The following is a 19,863-nucleotide window of genomic DNA, read 5'->3' as shown; positions in this document are numbered from 1 at the left end:
TGCCATTTGTTCCTTCTGTGGCAACAGGAGAAGAGTTTGCCCTGCATTTGGCTTTCACCCTTGTGCAGTCTGAGAAGGACACTGTGATTCAGGTGGGATAACATGGTCTGTCAGCACAAAATCTTTTGTGTGTACAGCATCCCTGGTCTGTGCATAGTGGGCTGGACAGGAGGGAAGAATTGTACTTGGACCAGGTAAAGAAGGAGGAATTGAGACAATTAGTGAGGCTCATGATGGTGCTTTGTAGGTATATGTGGACCACAGGTCACTCATTGAAGATCTCTAATTTATGAGATCTTAAACTGCAGTTTCTGAATTATTAAGCAAAAGGATGAGACATTGCAGAGTAACAGTGGCTTTAGGTCATGGAAGACAGGGCGTGTTGTCTCACTCTACTGGGAAACCAACAAAAAATATATCCAACAGACAAGAGAGAAAACTGATTGCTTTGGTTTGAGGGAGAGGATAAAACACCTTTACAGGGTTGAGGCTGGAGGACAGAGTGAGAGCCTGCATTTTGGAGTGGAGGTCTTGGTGATAGAAATCTATTACTGGAGACTCTGTCCTTTTACATTGGAGAGCCTGTTGGCCTTGTGGTACCCTTGAGTCAGCCTTCAGCTGCAGCTTCCTAACTGCAGTATCCTTGCTAACCTGTGCTCTGCTGGACTAAATCAGTGTCTTCTCTTTGACATACAGATGCTGCTCCTCAGGGCACAGCAGGTGAGTCTGGATGGTAATATTTAACCAACTCTTTTATTCCTATGGATGGTTTAACTGTATGTTGCTTAGAAACAGGACCTGAGTGTGGGAGGAAGTGCATTCTGGTAGGAACTCAAGAGCTGGTCTTCTTTCAGAACACAATTACACAAAAATATGCTTTTGACCATTTAGGGAACTTCCTCACAAACTCTTCACTGAATGTCTGGTGCAGAGTTTTGATCTTGGTCATAGCTTGATTTGTGTTCTTAAAGAAGAACTGCAGATCAAACACTTTTTAATTCATATATTCCAGATAATTCTGAAAATTATTTTCTGATTGAATGACACCCAGGCCATATATTTTCTTCTGGTGTTTGCAATATCTTTTGCCTGTATCTCTTTTGCTATATCAGCAAACTGTCCCTTGCTGAGAACCCTGAATGTCAAGTCTCCAGTGCACTGCTTGGACAGAGTGGAGGCCAAGCTTGTTTATACAATCCCAAATCCACTGCACAGAAAATGTCCTTATCTTATAGGAAGCTGAAATTGTATATCTAATGCTGGAAGTGAACTTTGCAGGACTTCGATTTTGCGACCACTTCACCCAGCTGTGCAACTGTAAGCAGCATTTTTAACTGGATCCATTTAGATAATCAAGTTTTTTGAGAGTCTGCTGAACAAGCAGCACCTGCTCAGAGTAAGGCTTGAAACCTGTTAACAGGCTGCCCAGATACTGGGGTTTCAGGCTTGTTATATAGATAATTTGTATTCTTAATATCTTAAACCACAAAAAAATAGATCTGTAAAAGGAGAGCTAAAGCCATGTGATAAAAGATGTGCTATTAGCCTACTCCAAAACTCTGCAATTGCCATTGAACTCAGCTGTGCAGATCTAGCTTAGACAAAATAATCTGCTGAAATCTGACAGTTTGATTTATGCAGGGAGCCAGCTTTGAGTGAAACAGCAGCAAGACTCTCAGGAATATCTTGGGGTGGAAGGTATTTAAAGGGCAATTTGCCAAAGCGAGTCTGTATGTGAAAGGCATCTGGTGACGCTCTGTTCTTTGAGGCGGAGCCATTGGCCCTCATTTATTTGCAGTAAGCTGTCCAGTCTGTCCCCTGCAGCTCCAGGAGCTTGCTCTGAGGTCCCATCTCACATTTCTTCCCTTCTGATAAGCAGAGGAACTCCTGCTTTTGGTGCTGTCAGGCCCATTTGGGGCTGTAACTGTGGTGCCGCATTAAGAGATGCCCTGTTCTTGAACAGAATACTGGGCTTGCTCCAGAGCCTCTGTCATCTGCTTTGACATTTGTCTGGTATTGGTACTGCTGATTTGTTTATTGACCAATTAAAGGTGCTGACCTGATTAAAGATGTGTCTGTAGGTCCTGCCATGTGTCTACTTCTTCTCAAAGGGCTAAGCTTTTCAGATAATCCAAATGGTGGAGAAACGGTTTTCTGTGGCAAGAAGGTGGGTGCAGCACTGGCTGTTCTAGCATCATGCAGAGCCTGTGCTCTGAGCTGAGTGTGAGCTGTTGGTGCTGGTGTGGAGGCTGAGAAGGAGGATATGTACAAGTCTGGAAGACACAGAGCTGTGTGAGTTGGCTCGATTAGGTGAATGGGGTGAAAAATAGCAAGTAATGAGACCCATTGTAGTGCAGATCCTGCCTGCAGCCATGGAGCTTGTTCATGCAGCACAGCTCACTTTGTTGCTGTGGTAACCACTGTGCAATTTTTTGAATATTTATGCTGTGTAAAAAGAGATTGCATAACCTAAATATAGCATGGATGACTCTTTAGCATGAGTCCCTTTGGTAAGAATGTAGACTTTGATTCCTTTAGAAAAACTTACCTGATTCTGTCTTATTTTTCCCAAGATTGGTGAGAAATGCTAATAAACTCTCACTCGTGTAGCCTGGGGAGTGGGATGACGTAGTGTCAGTGTTTGGGGCTTGTCGGAAAAACTCAGTTCATAGTTCCACTTTGTTCTCTTCCCAACACCTTTCTCGTTTGTGCATTAATTTAAGCTTTCAGTATCAATGTTCAGTCCTCATGGGATGACTCTTTTCAAGGCAGGGGATGCTGCCTACTTCTGTGAAATAAGATTAGGCAGGAGATGTGCAAAGCACCGTGATCATGCTGTGTGGAGTAGAACCTTGCTGGTTCCAAAATATGACAGGATCTGCAAAGCCCTGCGGGCATCAGCCCGTGTTCTGGCAATGTTGGTTTCTTTTGGTACTTCTTACTTGGCCAGATTGCAGGATTTTTGACAAGATATGATTTGTAAAGGTTTTGTGTTTTCCCAAGTGTCATGAAACTACTTCAGCAATTACCTTGTACAGCTTCTTGTTCCCGGAAGCTCAAGGAGTGGGAAGGCATTTGGGCATTCACTGTTCTGTCCTGGTCTCTCCGAAATGCTTCTCCTTCCTGCAGATTCCAGCTTTTCTCACTGAAGGAGTCTCATTCAGCACTGCAAGGGCAGCAAAGAGCAGCCCCTTGCCTCAGAGCGGGCTAATTTACAGATTGAACTTTGCAGCAGCTTTTCTGTTACAATTATCTGAAGTTTCCCAGCACAATCTGCTGGTTAAGGTTGTGCTGCCCTTTTGCTGATTAGTTGAACTGCTGCTTCAGCAGCAGTGCATTGCTGCATCCAGGAGTTTCTGTGAAAGTTGTGGTTTTCCAGGGAGAGGAATTTAGAAAATAGGAAGCTCTGTTGTATGGCGTTTGAAGGTCTTTTTAAAACAAGATAAACCAAACCAAACCGACCCAATGAAAAACCTCCAAACCAAACCCCTTGTAGCTCAAGATCAGAGATGTAAAATTAAGAGTAGTTTAAAAATGGGGAAAAGACTTTTTCTTTTCCTGGATAAATCCTCTCAAAAATATTTATTTAAGGTTTGCAGTCATTTGCCTGAACACTTGGCCTGTACTGCACAGACTAAGGACTCATAAGAGTTTCTCACTTTACTTTTAGACAAGAATCATAGAATTGTTTAGGTTGGAAAATAAACTTCTGAGGTCATCAAGTTCAACCAAGGACACAGAAGCATACATTTCAATTGTGTATTTTTCTTCAGGATGCTCTTGGCCATGACACAGATGCAGGCAGTTGGGGATTATGAGTTGCAGCTTTGTGTTTTGTTGACAGGTGTTAACTCTGGGGGTTTGCCAGCCCTCACCGAGTGAGACTTCCTTCTTCTGTTCTGAAAAGCTGGCAAGTGACAGGAACTCCTCTCATATTTATTTCAGGATCCCTCCTGGGCTCTCACTTACCCATTGCTGGGAGCCCAGTTTGGTTAGCTGGCATATTGGTAACTGGTGTTACTTTTGATTACTGCAGTCTGGAGGGTGCTGGCCAGGAAGGTGGTGATGTAACGACAGGGAGATCCAAACTGTTTTGTGTGACACCTCTGTTTCCTCAGCACGGCTGGGAACAGTTTTGACACAGCACACTTTCTGGGCCCCAAACTGCAGCTGCTTGGACCCCTGTAGGTTCAAATTCAGCAGGTGTCCAGTTCAAGGAGTTAGGGCAATGTGTTCTTCTTGTTCAAAAGTATCACCAAAGCAGGTGCAGCTAAAAATGGAGATTCATGGACAAATCCCAAGTACAAAAAGTGCAAATGTTGCCATTCACATGTGTTTAAGTGGCATAGAATAAATTTCTTTCTAAGGTGTTTCATCATCAGTTTCCCAATCTTTATGACTTTTTTTTGGTATCTTTTACCTAAAATACTTGCACTTTTTCAAATACCTTCATGCAATGATAGATTAATACTTTTATTTGCTGACTGTATTCACCCTGATTCTGCTTTCACTGGAAAAAAATATTACTTGGTGATAATAATGAAATAGAAGGGAGACCATGGCATGGACAAAAGCTGTTAAATATGTAAATAAAACTAACATTTCTTCTCCCATCATCTGTCTGGGGATGGATAATAACGAAAGAGTTATGAGGAATAATATTTTACTTCAGGTTGAACAGTAAACCAGAGATAACTAAGATACTCTGAGATAATTCAATATGTTTATCTTCAACTAAAGCAGAAAATCTCAGTCTTACATTAATTTTTCAGTTTAGGTAATTCCATTCTGCCTTTTCTAACTTAGGTGCCCTTGGTGTTCAGTTATTACTCCAAGATATTCTTGTGTGATTACCTCTTTTCCAGGAGCTTCATTTTCCTAGTAAATTAAATGTTTCAGGTTTTTCTTCAAAAAATGTGAATAAGAGATAAATGTATGGAATTGCAAGTTCATTTAGAAACAGTATCTCCACAGCAAGTCACAAATGATTATATTGGCTTAGAATAATGTCACAATTGCTGTTGTGGTTGGTGGGGGAGCAGTTATGAAGGTTTTAATTGAGTGAATTTCTCCTCTGAGTGAATAATTTCCTTTAAATCACAGTCCTTTGAAGGGCAGAAAAACCTGCACCCACAACTTCAGAAAAGTAACTGGTTTGCATTCTGTTTATGGTGCTCAGTGATACACAGATGTGCTAACAATTCTACTTCTGGAAATTCTGGCTGATATTCACACTAGGAAATATACTTAATTTTCAACTTCCTTTTGCTTGACTGCAAAGCAGCTAAAATGTGAAGCAGTAGTGATATATAAAGAAGCCAAAAGGTATTTCAACCCTCACGTCCCTTATTACAGCAGTATTTATAAAATAATTTATCAGAGTTAAGTCTCCAATTCCAGCTTTATGGAGAAAACAAGGTTTATCATAGGCAAACAGATGGTTTCCTGAAATTATTATCTTTTTCTCTGTTCAAAAGACCACAGTAAATAGGATATCAGCAGTCCCTAGTGTGGTGAATCTGTAACCATGAGGTTTATACACAGGAGATTCAGACATTGCTCTTCTTTACTAAAGAAGAGATTACATCTCTGTGCTAGAAAAATAAAGAATTAGAGGGGGGTGAGGAAATTGCTTTAGGCCTTTGGTTTTTGTTTTTGGCCAAATCTTTGGTTTGAAGATGGAAAGCATTAACTCAGTTTAAAAAACAAGACCCTATTTTGAATGAATAATTTTCAGAGAATGTTCATCTGCAGTTGAACTTCTCAGATGAAAGAAACTATACAATTTGGATTAGTTTCTTACCTGTAAATTAAAACACTGATCTTTTATGGTACTTTTTATTATGACAAAATTTGTAGTGGTAAAATGCCAACACTCATTATTTATACTCATCAAAGAAGTGAAATTCAAGGGTGTGATTGCAATAATGAACATTATTTACTCTTGTGGAATTGTAAAGATGCTAACATAATTTGATTTAAATCCAGATTCAACCGCCTTTGAAGTAGTTATTCCATTTCTTCATTCAGCATACTTTTGTAACTAAACTTTCTCACTAAAAAATGTAGACTAATGGGAATGAAAACAGTCATCCGAATTTCATTAAGTATATATATTTGAACTGTCATTTAACTGTGATTCTTTCTCCCAGCTGAATGTAAGACAGGGACAACACTCATGGGATTCACCATGACTGACTTGAAGTGCATGTAGCTGTAATTGCAGATAAATCTCAGATAGTTCTCTCAACTTCATTTTCAACGAAGGCACATTTTGACTTTGAATTCCTTTAACCTGTTGCATTTCATACTACTTTGAGCCATAATTAAAATTTTCTGTCATTTTACTATGAAGATGTCTATGCTGGTAGCTCAGAAGGTGTTTTGCAAACATATAAAATGTAAATGGTTTGCAGTGTTTTGAGTTTTCAGTGAGGGATGGAATCTAACGAAAAAAAAATAAAAATCACAGAATTTTTTTAGAGTTTTTTAGATCTTCTGCCTTGGGTGATTTTCTCTTTTACTAAAACATTTAATTTCTCATAACTTTTCTTTTAGCTCTTTTTTATGGAAGTCCAGGTGATATGTATACAAATTATTTTCCTTCCTAATGCTTCCACTTTTCATACTATTTATTTTCAAAATTTCCTTAGGAGAGGAGCCATGAGTGTCACTGAACTGTGGCAGTAATTTTATTTCTATTGTGAGTTGCACAAAGCCTGTGTATTAAAACACTACCAAGAAATGGTGTATGGGAACATAAGAATTACAGAATGCTACAAATATATCATGTGAATAGGTGGGTGTTAAAGGTATCACAAGTAATAATAAGGAATCTTCTGGCTCCCTGGAGTATTTCACAGTTCATAATGATCAAATAATTATGAATTAAAATGAGAACAATGGAAAATCAGTGGATTGGTAAATGTTTTCAGCTTTTTTTTTATTATTTTATTATTATTTTAGTTATTCTGACTGATTGCCTACCAAGTCTGATGAGTTATTAGACCAGGAATAACAAAGGGTGTAGTAGTACCTGCAGAGGGATAGAAATATCTTAATCTTGTCATGGTCTGCACAGCTTGGGCACTTTTCAAAGGGCTGGGGGAAGCTTGGAACCTCCCTCCCTTGCATTTGGGGCTGTGTTTCAGTGCAGATCCCTGCCTGACCCCTGTTGGTATCAGTGCCTCTTGTCTTGTTGTACACCTTGTTACTCATGGACTTGTACACCTTGTTACTCTTCCTGGACTTGTCTCATATCCAGGGAGTGATGACTAGTGAGCTGATGAATTAGAGGCACCTGTGTAAAACCAGGTCTCTCTAGTTTTTCTGTCACCTGCCTGGTTCTGTTCCTCAAAGCTTGTCACCTGTCTTTTGGTGCTCTCCTTGGCTTGGGGTCTGACTCAGGAGGAGGGAGTGACTACTCCAGCATTTTAAATTCAAAATGTGAATTTCCAGAAGTCTATGCTTAGCAGCCATCTATTAATCCAAGCCAGCATGACGAAAGTACTGGGTATTCATAGAAGTACCAAGCTTTTGATGGTGTTTATCAGCTGAATGCCCAGCTAATCTCATAAATTCCAGGAGGGTTTGCTAGCTAAGTGCAGCTCTTTGCTGGCATAGGTGCAGTCTGTGTGTTAGATAACCCACAGATCCCTTGGTGCTGAGCCACTGACCATACCTGACATTCAACAAAGTGTGAGAGAAGAGCTACCATTCCTTCTATTTGGATTAAAACCTCTTTGACTATAGAATCGTGGGTAAAGGTAGAGATGAGTGTAGAGGAAGATAGCCTAACCACTTAGGTGGAAATATTCTTCAGTGGGAGATTCAATTCCTTCCTTTTGAAACCTTTATCTTTTTTGGGGTAAGCAAGCAATTGGTGATATCAAGTGAGAGAGTGTGCCTTTAGTTTATTGGTTAGAGATTCTTCTGGAGAGAGGGAAGACCTCAGTTTCTTTCAAAATATTTAAGTGTTTCTACAAATATATGTCTAGAGCCTGGAACTGATGTCTTTCTAGTAAGGACTAACCACCAGGGCATTCAGTAATTCTCACTGGTAGAATAACTAGTATGTGTCCCACAGAGAATCACTTCCAAAAAGAGGGATCAACATATTACTACTGAGTATTCCCAGCTGTCTGATAGGGATGATTATTTCATCAATAAGCTAATCTTTGTGAATACAAATACCTACACAAATTGAATATTTGCACCCCATTTTAGTGCTATTTTGTGGCAGGGTGCCTAAAATCTTCTTTCTGAGTGAAGAGAATTCATTGCCTAAGCTTGAATTTAATTCTCTTTCGGTTGTTCTGCACTGGGCATTTAAAGAGAACAAACTTGTAGCTAATTATCTGCTGATGCTGTTTCTATGAGACAAAACTGAAGTGAAAATCCTCTCAATAGAAAATGTTTGACAGGATGGTGAAAGGCCTTAACATCCTACAGATATCTTAAGTAGCCCTTTTCTTGAGGTACTTTCCAATGTGCTTGATGAAAGTGCTTGCCACCAAAACCTAAAAGTATTGCTCTTCTAGTAGGAAGGTACTAATAGTAGACCTGTTATAAAACCTGGATTTATATCTTCAGTACTCCAGATACTGGAGTAGTGAATGGTGTATGAAACAAACATATGAGTACTTAAAAAAACTGGAAAATGCAATCAAGGATGAATGGTTGAAATACTTGTTTTTACTTGAAATTCATGTTGGGGTAAAAATTTGTTTGATATTTCCACAGTTTTTATTAATTAGAGCCTTCTGCACTTTAGTGTGAATCTCTCAGCTGTGGCTGAGCAATAATCATACATTTCCTTATCCAGCTTGACACTGCTGATAGCTCTTGTAATTCATTCTCTTGATTATGTTTGGCAACTCATAATTTGCTGGTAGCTGGTGTTTCAGAATGAGAGTTCCTGGTGAGCAGTCACACCATTTAACTCTCATGATATGATTTAATTAGAGGAAATTACCTGAATGTTACCCCTACTTTCTTACCCTCTAAGGGGGGTGCAAGACAAACTGAGTGTCCATCCTATCAAAACAGGGAAAAGGACAAGCAGCCTAAGCTTTGATGGATAGGGAACTTCCACAAACAAGGAACTCAGTCCTTTGGCTTTCATGCTGATCTGTCTCTTAATTAGATAGGATATAAATAAAGCTTATTGAGAAATGGCAGGAAAATTTTTATTTTTTTTTACATCTTACCTATAATAAGATGAATACTTTATTCTTACTTGTAATCAGAGATTATCTACTTGCATTTGTTCACATGAATTTTTGTCTCTTCTTAAAGCCTTTGCTATTCCTTTGGTTCATGTACAAGGTTTGACATATGCATGACAAAAATCTGTAATGTAAATGAACATGTGATGAATTACAAGAGTTCATAATTTGAACTGTACAGTCTCAGCCAGGGACTGAATAGTGCCACCTCTTCTGCCAGCTGGCAATCTCATGGAAGAAGCTCTTCACATTATAAACAAGACTGCAAAAGGACCTCAAACACAACCAAATAAGAAGCCTCAACCCAACACTTAATGCATAGTGTGGAAAACTGGGAAGGTGACCTTAGGTAGGATTTCTAACAGAACAGTGTAAAAATGTATTAATTTGCACTTGCACTGTAGATACCATGTGTGGTAGAAAGGAAGAATGAGCTATGTAGTGAACTAAATAAAGCTGTCCCCAGATTTTGTTTGTTTGAATATATTTTTGTTAGACAATTTCTGTTACACAGAGTCTGTCTATTGCCAGCTTGCAAATCATTTTGGGATTATGTCCTCTACACTTCAATGTTGATTTATTTTCTGGATTTGTTATATTAATTGATTATAATCAAGGGAGTTTGGGGAACAGGAAACACAATTATGAGAACTCTACAGAGAACTTTTAATATTAAGAAATTTTATAGTTGTGCGTAACTTTTGGGAAATATTTTTCTCAAGGGGTTTTCTCATGTTGTGCTTAGGATTCCATGTGTGTGTTTATATGATTTTGGCCTGCTCTATAGCCTGTTCCTCACAGAAAAGCCTAAAGTGAATAGGTAACAGTGCTCCAGTATGGTGTAGAAATCCCCAACAAAGAACTGCCCTGTGAGATGTTTTTATGCTAGACAAAATGCAAAAGACAAATACCTTTGTTTCCTAATTTATAGTATGTTTAGGCCTATAACCTACCTTTTTGGGTTAAGAGAAATAAAAGACACAATGTGCTGTAACCTTGTTGACATCTTCCTGTTAGAAGCCACATTAATGACAGCAGTTAATCTAAAAATCATTTAACCCTCACTCTGTTTTATGCTTTAACACAAATTTTCATTTACAGTTCATCAGTTTCTAATGATTGAATGGAACATGTTGTTTATTGACATCTGGCCATTTTTTTTGGATATGCAGGAATGTAGAAATAATTAATTAAACATTAATAGTAGAAATGAGAGTAGCACTCTCAGCATGAACATTTTGTTGGGAGATGAAATGAAGATTTTCTGTGTGGGTAACAAAACCAAATACAATAATCAAAAAATCCTCAGGAATAAACATGATTTTTTGGAAGCATAATAATTTTCCCTGATCTTGTTGTTTCCTATTCCTTTTAAAATTTTTCTTATTTTATTTTTAGAAACAGTGTTCAGATGTTCCTGGGATGGTAATGTAGAGTTGCTAATGAACCCTGGCATGTGATACCATGATGCCAAGATGTTTTAAAGGCTTTTTTTACAGTCTTAGGATTTCAAGTCTAATCTATTTTTTTCTGAGATTACCTGGCAGTGATGTAGCCTGAACAGATTGTTTGTAAGTCTTGGAAATGATGATGCAAAGGGTACACTTTCACTCAAGCCATAGATCTTTGCAACAGGAAAGTGATTGTGGCACATGTTGTGGAAAAGGTAATTCACTTTTGACTAGACGTTCAAATGAGCAGTGCTGCAATTTTCAGCTGAAGTACTAAAGGTGGAGGAATCTGTAGTTATCTGTTTTAGTGATTAAAATATAAATCTACAAAGGACAAGACATACTCTGTGCAGGAGCAGTGCTGTACTTCCCATGTGGATTCCTGGTAGTCAATGAAAATACAGAATTTTTTTTTTTGAACATCACCAAAATATGATTGTAGTATCTTTTGAATTTTATTTTTATTTTTTTTTAAACTTTAATTAATATAGCATATATTTGGTGAGATATTTGGAACTTAAAATAGACAATGTTGATGTTTCTTTTTTCAATCAGTTCTCATTTTGGAACAAAATGACATCATTTTTGATGTCAGAATTATTTGCATGAGTAAATTTTATTTTTCTGGTCCTCCATTTTAAATGACTGAAGCAAAACTTTCAAGACTAGGTATTTTTTCTTTACAATGTGTAAAAATCTCTTGATTTCCCTTTCATTCGCTGAAGTATCTATTTTCTGTCTTTGATTGAACCATCCTGATCCAATTATACATAAGTCATCTTCCTTTGGATCATTCCCATTTGTATATAATTCCTAATCAGAATGATTTATTCCTTCTTTTTGATCTAAATAGCTTCTGTTGATGGCTCTGACTTTCCTAGACAGGGGATTTTATGTCTGCAATACATGATGAGATGTTTCAAACTCTGTGTCTTGCCACTGTATTGTTTGGTTGTTCTGGAAGTTCTGTTAACTGCCTTAATATTCTTTCTTGTACTGTCTTTAACTAGAAAGGTAACTTTTGTAGCTCACATTGATGGTGCAGTGTTAGTGAGAAACTGTGTTTACCACTACACATTTACACTACTAGTGTGATGGGGCACTCCTCAAACTTGTGACAGATACAAATCACTTTGTTCTGAACTCTCTTCCATTTTCAAAAGCAGAGGGGATCATTGAATGCTAGTAGAGGAAAACTTTGGTTGGCATTCTAGCCAGAGCTCTAGGATGAAAGTGCTGTGTCTGTGACATAGCTGAAAATTACTTTTCTGGCATCAGGAGAATTTATCAGGAACTTGGTGAGAAAATAGGGTGATTTTTGTTAGATGTCAGCGATCTTATCTGACTGAGACCAGGGAGTTTTAATTTTTAACACAGAACTTTTGATGAGAAGAAGAGTATTTTGAGGCAGGGATAAAATCCTGACAACTGTAAACCATGTAACTCAATGCCTGTCAATAATGGGTTTGCATGAGGGGGTTTGCAGAGAAATTCCTTAAGCCTGTCAAGAAACAGGATCAAGTAGTTAACTACTGGGCTTCCTGTCAGAAATACCTGAAATAAAGTGTGATGCTTTAAAACAAAGAAAAAATGAAAAAGATATAAACAAGCATTTGCAGTTGTTACTTCACTGGACTATTCAACCATGTAATAGTCACAGTTATCTTCTTGGCTTTTATATTACTTAAAAGCCACAGTGAAAGAAGGAAAAGCAAACTCCCCCTAAAATCCAATGCCAAAGGTAAGGTTCAGGGATTGCCTCTCTGAGATTTTTTTTCTTTTTTCTGTATGAATGTGGTTTTCATAAAGTTCCAGACGTAAGCTCTATGTGTGCATAAAAAATAAATCCAATAAATGACTAATATTTGCAACAAATCAAGTAATTTAGATAGAATAAAATTAAAGAATAATTGGACTGAAGGACATTTGGGATGTAGTTGGTCTCACCTCTTGCTTAAAGCAGAGCCAACATTGAACATTTAAACTTAAAATTTTGATTAGGTTGCTTAGGGTCATGCAGAGATGTGTTTTTATTATTTCCAGGGATGGAGATTGCATGACGTCTCTGGGAGACCTGTTTTACCATTGAAAGTTTTTTCCTAATATCAGAATATTGTTGTTTTAACTTCCATTTTTTCTCACCTTTTGTTTCGACTTCGCTACTCTGAAATCACTAAACCATGTCCCTAAGCACATCTAATAATATATATCCAGGGATGCTAACCCAACTGTTTTCCTGAGCAGCCTGTTTAAGTGCTTGATAACTCTTTCAGTGAAGAAAATTTTCCTAATATTCAATCTAAAGTTCCCTGGTAGCTGAGAACAGCCAATTTCTCCAGGAGGAAGCTGTGAGAGTGCTGTTCCCAACACTGAGGGCAGATGGGAAGTTCCCTAAATTCTCCTTCTGGTCTTTCTTTTAGATTGGAGTCACATACTAATACTAATACTAATACTAATACTAATACTAATACTAATACTAACAACAACAACAATAATAATAATAATAATAATAATAATTCTGAAATGGTCAGATGTGGCTCATTGCATTGTGCATTCTTCCTCAGCAAATAAAACTATGATAGTTTGTTTTTGTGTATATGTGTATGTAGAAAAAAGAAGAAAATAAGTGATATAAGAGTTTATTTAAGATTTGAAAAAATACATAAGCCTTGCATTTTGTTTTAATCATGAGTTAGAGGGTCATAGTGTTGTTGTATGATCACATACTATATTTTATTACCATATTGTCATACTTAAAAATAAGCACATAGTTTACTGTGTCAGCTGCATTTTCACTGTGATTTCCTTACACTTTTTTAGTTTTCTGACCATTAGTTATTTCTAATGAGTATTACTATTAGTGAAAAACTAGTTATTCTTGTTTATTTTTGAAATACAAAACGTATATCTAGTGGAGTTTATGGCCTAAGTTAACAAGTCATAAAAAATATAGCATTTATATTCCCTTTTACATGTACTGAGGTATATTCTTTTAGAAATCTTGTGTTAATGCCTTTGCATTTAGTTTTTGACTAATACCTTGTAGATTCTGCCATTTCCTTTGGTTTTGCCTTTTCCATAAATGATTCTTATCACAGATGAGGTTCATTGTTTTCTATTTGTCACCTCTAAGAAACAGACATTCTATAGCTACAAACAGATTGGATGTAAATGCACAGGTTATGCTCTGCTGGATAATTGCTTTTACTTGGATTAAAATACAAGGCCTTTTAATAGAGCTATATAATCTTTTTCATTGCATTTTTATCACATTTTACAGTTAAACTGGCAGATATTTAGGTAACAAATGGAAAAATATATAGGAACATAGAGTTAATATATAATTCACATATAGCACATAGGAAAAATATTTTTTTTAGGATTAACTTGTATTTTTATTACCTTAGGTAGATAATCTCTAAACAGGTATAAAGGGAGTATACAGTTATGCTACTGATGCATAGCTACATAACTTGAGTCTTATTTCATCTTGATTGTTTTAAGCAAAAAACATGCAAGCTTTTCTCAACACGAAACACTGAATCACAACACATCCAAAGAGAAGTGGATGTCAAGTGGAGTGGTAGGATAAGATGGGGAAATACAGGAGAAGTGATTAAGCATGTTTTTGTCACTGGAGAAGTCAGAACCATCCCTTCCTTTGTTTCTACTATATGTGAGAAGTCTTCCCTGACCACTGCAACTGTTTAACTTCAAATTGGTAAAATATTTGAACAAATTAATGCTCATTTGAACTGTAATTAGCAGTTAATTGGCAGTGCTAATGTGAGCTTACCTTTTGCATCAGCCATGTTTGTATGAATGGGTCACTGCAAGAATCCCGTTCATTTTTAGTTGATGGAGTGTAACTGACATTCTGCTGAGGTTTATTTGAGACCATGTGAGATGCACTGCAATCATAGACTGCAAAACTTTCCTCACTGGTCATATTTTTTAATATATTGCTTTCCAATAAAATCTGTGTTCTGCAGCACTTCTGAGCACTTGGCTACCATAAAGAAGTGCTTCCAGTTTCTGACAACAGCAACAGCTATAAGTTCAAGTACCTTGGAAAATGAAACCTTAATTTCTGCTGATGGTAGTGCAGGATGTGTTGGATTCAGTCAGGCATCAGATCAGTAGCTGGTAGTTGGAATAATGCAGGCCATGTAGCAGGAGATAAACTGACTCACGATAGTACAATGGTCCTTAATTCCTCCCAACAGGAAGAAAATATAGTGATTGAATGATTTCCTGTGACAATAACTGCTGGTTTCCAGATCGATAATATTAAAAAAGCTTTTCTTCCTGACCCTGAGCATAAAGTTTAACCTCATTAAGTGATGGCTTTCTAATAAAATATTTTAAATAAAGTATTTTTAGGGCAATCTTTGACAGTTTAGTAAGGAAATGTGGGTGTAAATGCTTTTTTTGTGCAGCAGACAGTTATGACTGACAGAAGTACGAGGGTGTCTTGACACAGTGTTCTTGTCACTGTTCCCTGTTGAGTTTAGGGATGGTTTATGGCCTCTGCATACAAGGTATGTAGCTTACATCACTAAATGTTAGAGATGAGATACTTTTGATTGCTTCACAGTGGATCAGATTCTTAAAACAAATCTCTTTGGATCCGTACATAGGATCATAAATCTCATTCTGTCTCTGGCTTATCAAGAGAGGCACTCAGTGACCCACAAGCTGGACTAACTAAAAAGACTATTTTAATTTCTCTAATGATTTAAAGAAGAACAAAATTTTACAAGAATGTATAGCAATTTTGCCAAAACATAATTTTTTTAATCCTTTTTATGTAATGCCCTTGACAACATAGTTACTTTTGTGCAGCACTGCAGTTAGGTGAAGTCCCTGATTTTGTGTAATGTGTAAAAATTAAGTCTGCTCCTTTTTTTGCTTATTATCATTATGTAACTACTAACTGCATATTTCAATTTATCTTTTAGCAAAAAAACATAGCAAATTTAAGGATTTCTAGATGTCTTATTTTAGAGGGATGACACCTGTACTATTCTGTTAATTCTCAAATATTAGTGCATACTTCCCTGTATTGTGAAGTAGTTATAGCTCTCCCTGTTACATTTTTAATTTTGAAAATTAGGCATAATAAAATAATATTTTGAATGTCTATGACATCTGGGACTATGCATAGAAATTTGTGATGTTTATTATTGAGCATATCCCCATAGCATTATTTAAAGATGATGTTATGTGCTTTTTATTTTTCCTTGGTTGGAAAGTTATCTTTTTTTAGAGTCTGTCCCTAAAGGCTGCATTCTCAGGGGTTTCAGGATATTGCTCTGCATAGCAAAAATCTTATTCTGTTGCTGCTTCATTAAAAGCTCTCCTGGATCCTGCGTTGCTCTGAAGAGAAGTAAACCACTCTTCATCATAGAATGATAGAATGGTTTGGGTTGCAAAGAACTTTAAAGATCTTCTAGTAGATAGTGTCCCTGCCAGTGCAGAGAGTTGGAACCAGAAAATCCAATGGGCTTCTGAGCACTGTGCATGGGTATGGAAAGAACAGGATCTTGTGTTCTGATTTGCAGTGATCTAAGATCCTAACTGGAATATCAACTGGGAAATAGCATAAAACCATATTGTTCTCTCAGAGAACATCAAGATTCCCTCCCAAATCATGGTTTATGGGGTAAGTGTGACTTTTCCTGCAGTGTATCCATGTTTAGATCTTGCTCTTGGACAGTTGCCTCATGGAATCTATTCTTGGCCCCAAAGCTCCACAGAAGGTGGACAGAAAGACCATTGGGTGTGTGAATGATTACTTTGACTTGTGAATAATCAGGGATTTCTGTGGCTCTGGGGGGTTTCCAAGTTGTTGTGTGGTTTGGTTTGTTGTTTTTTTTTTAACTTTACATGGGCATGCAAAATAGACTTTGAGGAAGAATAGATATTTTTGAAATTTAAATTAGCATCAGTGGGGTGAGAGGGGACCAAATTGAATAATAATGCTTACTCATGTGTGTTCAGGTTTGTTCAACCATAATTAAAATATTCTAATTGGTCTGCATTAGTTTTGGATATAAAGCAGAAACTGCACATCTTTTCCACACTATTTGTTATGTAATGATGCCAATAATATATGTATTTAATTCAGCTTCCAGTTGGATATAATCCAAGGCCATGGTGGGGAACAATTAGAGGAAGGACTTGTATGAATAAACTTGATTGCTGTTAAGGTTTACATTATTACTTTCTGTAAGGGTTGCAATTACTTCATCTCCTTCATTCAAGCTATCTTTGTAAAGGTCAGGAAAAGAAGTGTTTTTTGGGGGGGGGGGGGGTTGTCTTCTGGTGTTTTTTGGAAAGGAATTTCATCTCAATGACAAATGGTTCTTTGCTGATAGGAAGGAAAAAAAAAAAAGAATTAAATGGTTCAATTAGGGATGAACAAATTCTATCAGGAAGAAGGTCGGAACTTGTCCAGTTTTGATGCTGTGTATTATCTGAGTAGAAGTTCAATGATTGCTTCAGTGTTTGCTTATGCTGAATTCCATGATTAAGGTTCTTTAGCCACCAGGGGGATATTTTAGCTGTACTGGCCTTCATTCAGCTTTAGTTTTGCAATCTTTGAGCCTGTAGGTTTTTGGATTTGTTAGGCAACTTTCTTGTGTTTTTAAGTCCATTAACGCCATTCCAGAGTCCTGTGGATTTGATTCCATTTGGCTTGTGCTGTTTCTTTTGTGAAGAAAAATATCTTCACAATCCAGTGTATTTGTCAATAAAATATGGGAAATGCCAGTGAGATCTGGACATCTCCCTTCACTTTGCACACTGAGTTATGCTGCCCATATTCTTCCACTTAAAAAGTTAACACCAGTTTTGTACCTGTAGTTCTTTATATGGACTTTGACAGATTAGATGAAGTACCAGATTGGGATTTTTCTCAACTTTTATTATTGTCTCATATTGTACTTTTTGGGGGGGAAGGTGTGAATTCCTGCTAATTTAAGAGTCTATGCTATTGTGCCCTCTTGACAATATAGAATTGAAATTGGAAGTAAGGGAATTTCTCACACTCAAAGTATCAACATATCCAGTCACAGTGGCTAAGGCCGAAGAACCAGTCACAGCAAACATGTTTAAATGAAGAGCAGTTTTGAATGTTTACCCAAGTGTGAAGTTAGGATTGACTTGGCCAATTGATCTAGCCACTGTGTGAAGCTGTGTAGTCCTTGGAAGGATATTTTTTAGGGTTTTCTAACCATTTATGGTTTTCCCCATTGTACAGAAAACCGCTGGGGTGATTTATCTATTGTGACTGTCAAAGTGTCTAATCTAAGATTTTTGCCTTAGACTTGTCTAAGAAAAATTGCAAAGGCTTCCTTTCAGTCAGCAAAAAACTGTGAGGAAGTGATCAATCCGCTTTTAAGGAATGTGAAGTGCATTGTCTTTAGAAATAGCCATTTGCCTCCATGGACATTGGAAGAGGAGCTGGGTGATCCTCTGAGTGCACCTTCAGACAGGTAAAGTGGGTGCTCTGCCACGGGCTGTGCCAAAGTTTGTCTGTAATATTGAATGTTATTTTGAATGTTTATCTTTTGCTTTACTCTTAGCATGATTCCAATGTTTTGACAAGTTCCATGATAATAAAATATGGTATCAGTATGTGCTTTAGGAAAAAAATGTTAAATATTTTCAGATTATTTGCTCATGGGACTTCATACTCCTTCAATTCAATTCTCAGTTCAGGACAAACCTGCTAAAGATTAACAAGCAAAGAAGCTATCCTTATATTCCAGTGATCCTCAAAATCTGAAAGAAAGACTTTTCATAGTAAGTATACAGTTATTATTGGACTTGAGATTGTGAAATACCATTCTGCTAAACAAAGTTCTAGTGTATAATATATTTTGCAGAATTGAAATTTGCATAAAGATAGAATGGAATAATTCTATTTTCAAGTAGTGCTAAAATATGAATTTTTTTCCTGCTTGCTGTGAGTGCCTGTAAAATACCATACAGTAAAAGTGTCAAGTCTGCTGAAAGATAGCTGTAAAGCACTTTTACTTTTAATCTTCTAAATAGGCATGAACTCAGAAAAAGGCATTCATAATTTGTGGTGTAAACCACAAATATTTTATTAAATAGCTTCTATTTATTATTATTTATTTGACCATGAAAACATGAACTACTTACCAAAATAATTTGCAAACTTAGTATCAATGTAGGCCTTTGCAGTATCCCATAACTCTCTAGGTTAAAAGTTCACAAAGATGAAATCTGAAATTAAAAATATGCACTGAGTATCATTCCATGTCTTGTCTAGCTTTCAGAAATCATGCACTGTCTCCAAGAATTTCCATGAATATGTAGCCTTCTAAGGTGTAGAAGTCACCACACACGAATGGGAAAAAAAATTTACTGTGGTGTCCCCATGCTTCTGGATTTCACCAAAAATTACCAGACAAGATCATCAGTGTGTTTCCTGTACTTGGTATTTGACAGTTACACTGAGAGCGTGACTTACAAAGTAAAGCATTAGTGGTGTAAGACTGAATCCTGTGAGAATATGCCTTTAGCACTTTTGATTTGTGCTTGATCCCCTCCACTCTCATCAGCTAAAGAAGCTTAAGCTGGCTCTGTGTGAGTGCATCCTCCAAGCTCCACTCCCGTGTGTAGTGCAGAGCACCCACTGACCCAAAATATACCTCTTTGTCTTTTTGGAACATCACGGGAAACCAAAGTCTTCCCAACAGCTTAAAATTTCTTACTCTTCTCTCCTTTGCATCCTTCAGAAAATGGAATATCAATTCCATGTTCTTATGTATAAATATCAAGTCATACTCAGTAAGGATAAAGACCTTCCTGACAGCATTTCAGTGTGGCTAGAGGCACCCACATCATCATTTGTATTTAACCTAATTTAGTACTTTCAACAGACTTGAGAGCTTATCTAAGAGAATTAATCAGCTGGTGAGGGTTAGAGAAACAGCTGAGTCGTTTTGATGTGTCCCTATGGCAGAAAGACTGTTGCAACTTCATTTTCTGTGCAGAGGACACAGTTCTGAGGCATGCACAGTTTTACAGCTCTGTATGGTTATGGGACTACTGCTACAGATTTGCTAAGAATGCAGAGACCCTAGTTTAGGAACCTGCTCTGTGTTCTCACAAATCTTAGCCTTTCTTCTCAGTCATCTGTAGACAGATGT

General features: G+C 37.1%; 1 long non-coding RNA gene across 2 annotated transcripts; it reads right to left on the bottom strand.

Moving 5' to 3' along the window:
* Positions 1 to 16,604: 16,604 nt before the first annotated feature.
* LOC147650533 (uncharacterized) lies at positions 16,605 to 19,855 on the bottom strand. Of its 2 annotated transcripts, none has more exons than XR_015276328.1 (4): positions 19,807 to 19,855; positions 19,363 to 19,443; positions 18,851 to 18,934; positions 16,605 to 18,466 (listed from the first exon to the last, which is right to left on the bottom strand). It is a non-coding gene; the product is annotated as an uncharacterized LOC147650533 (long non-coding RNA). The 2 variants fall into 2 exon arrangements; XR_015276327.1 differs by lacking the exon at positions 19,807 to 19,855 and adding an exon at positions 19,516 to 19,588.
* Positions 19,856 to 19,863: the final 8 nt, after the last annotated feature.

This window comes from Cyanistes caeruleus, chromosome 14, assembly GCF_971803275.1.
Source record: "Cyanistes caeruleus chromosome 14, bCyaCae1.hap1.1, whole genome shotgun sequence".
In the NCBI taxonomy this organism is placed as follows: Eukaryota; Metazoa; Chordata; class Aves; order Passeriformes; family Paridae; genus Cyanistes; species Cyanistes caeruleus.
Note: the sequence above shows the minus strand (reverse complement) of the source record. Positions and strands in the feature narration are given on the sequence as shown.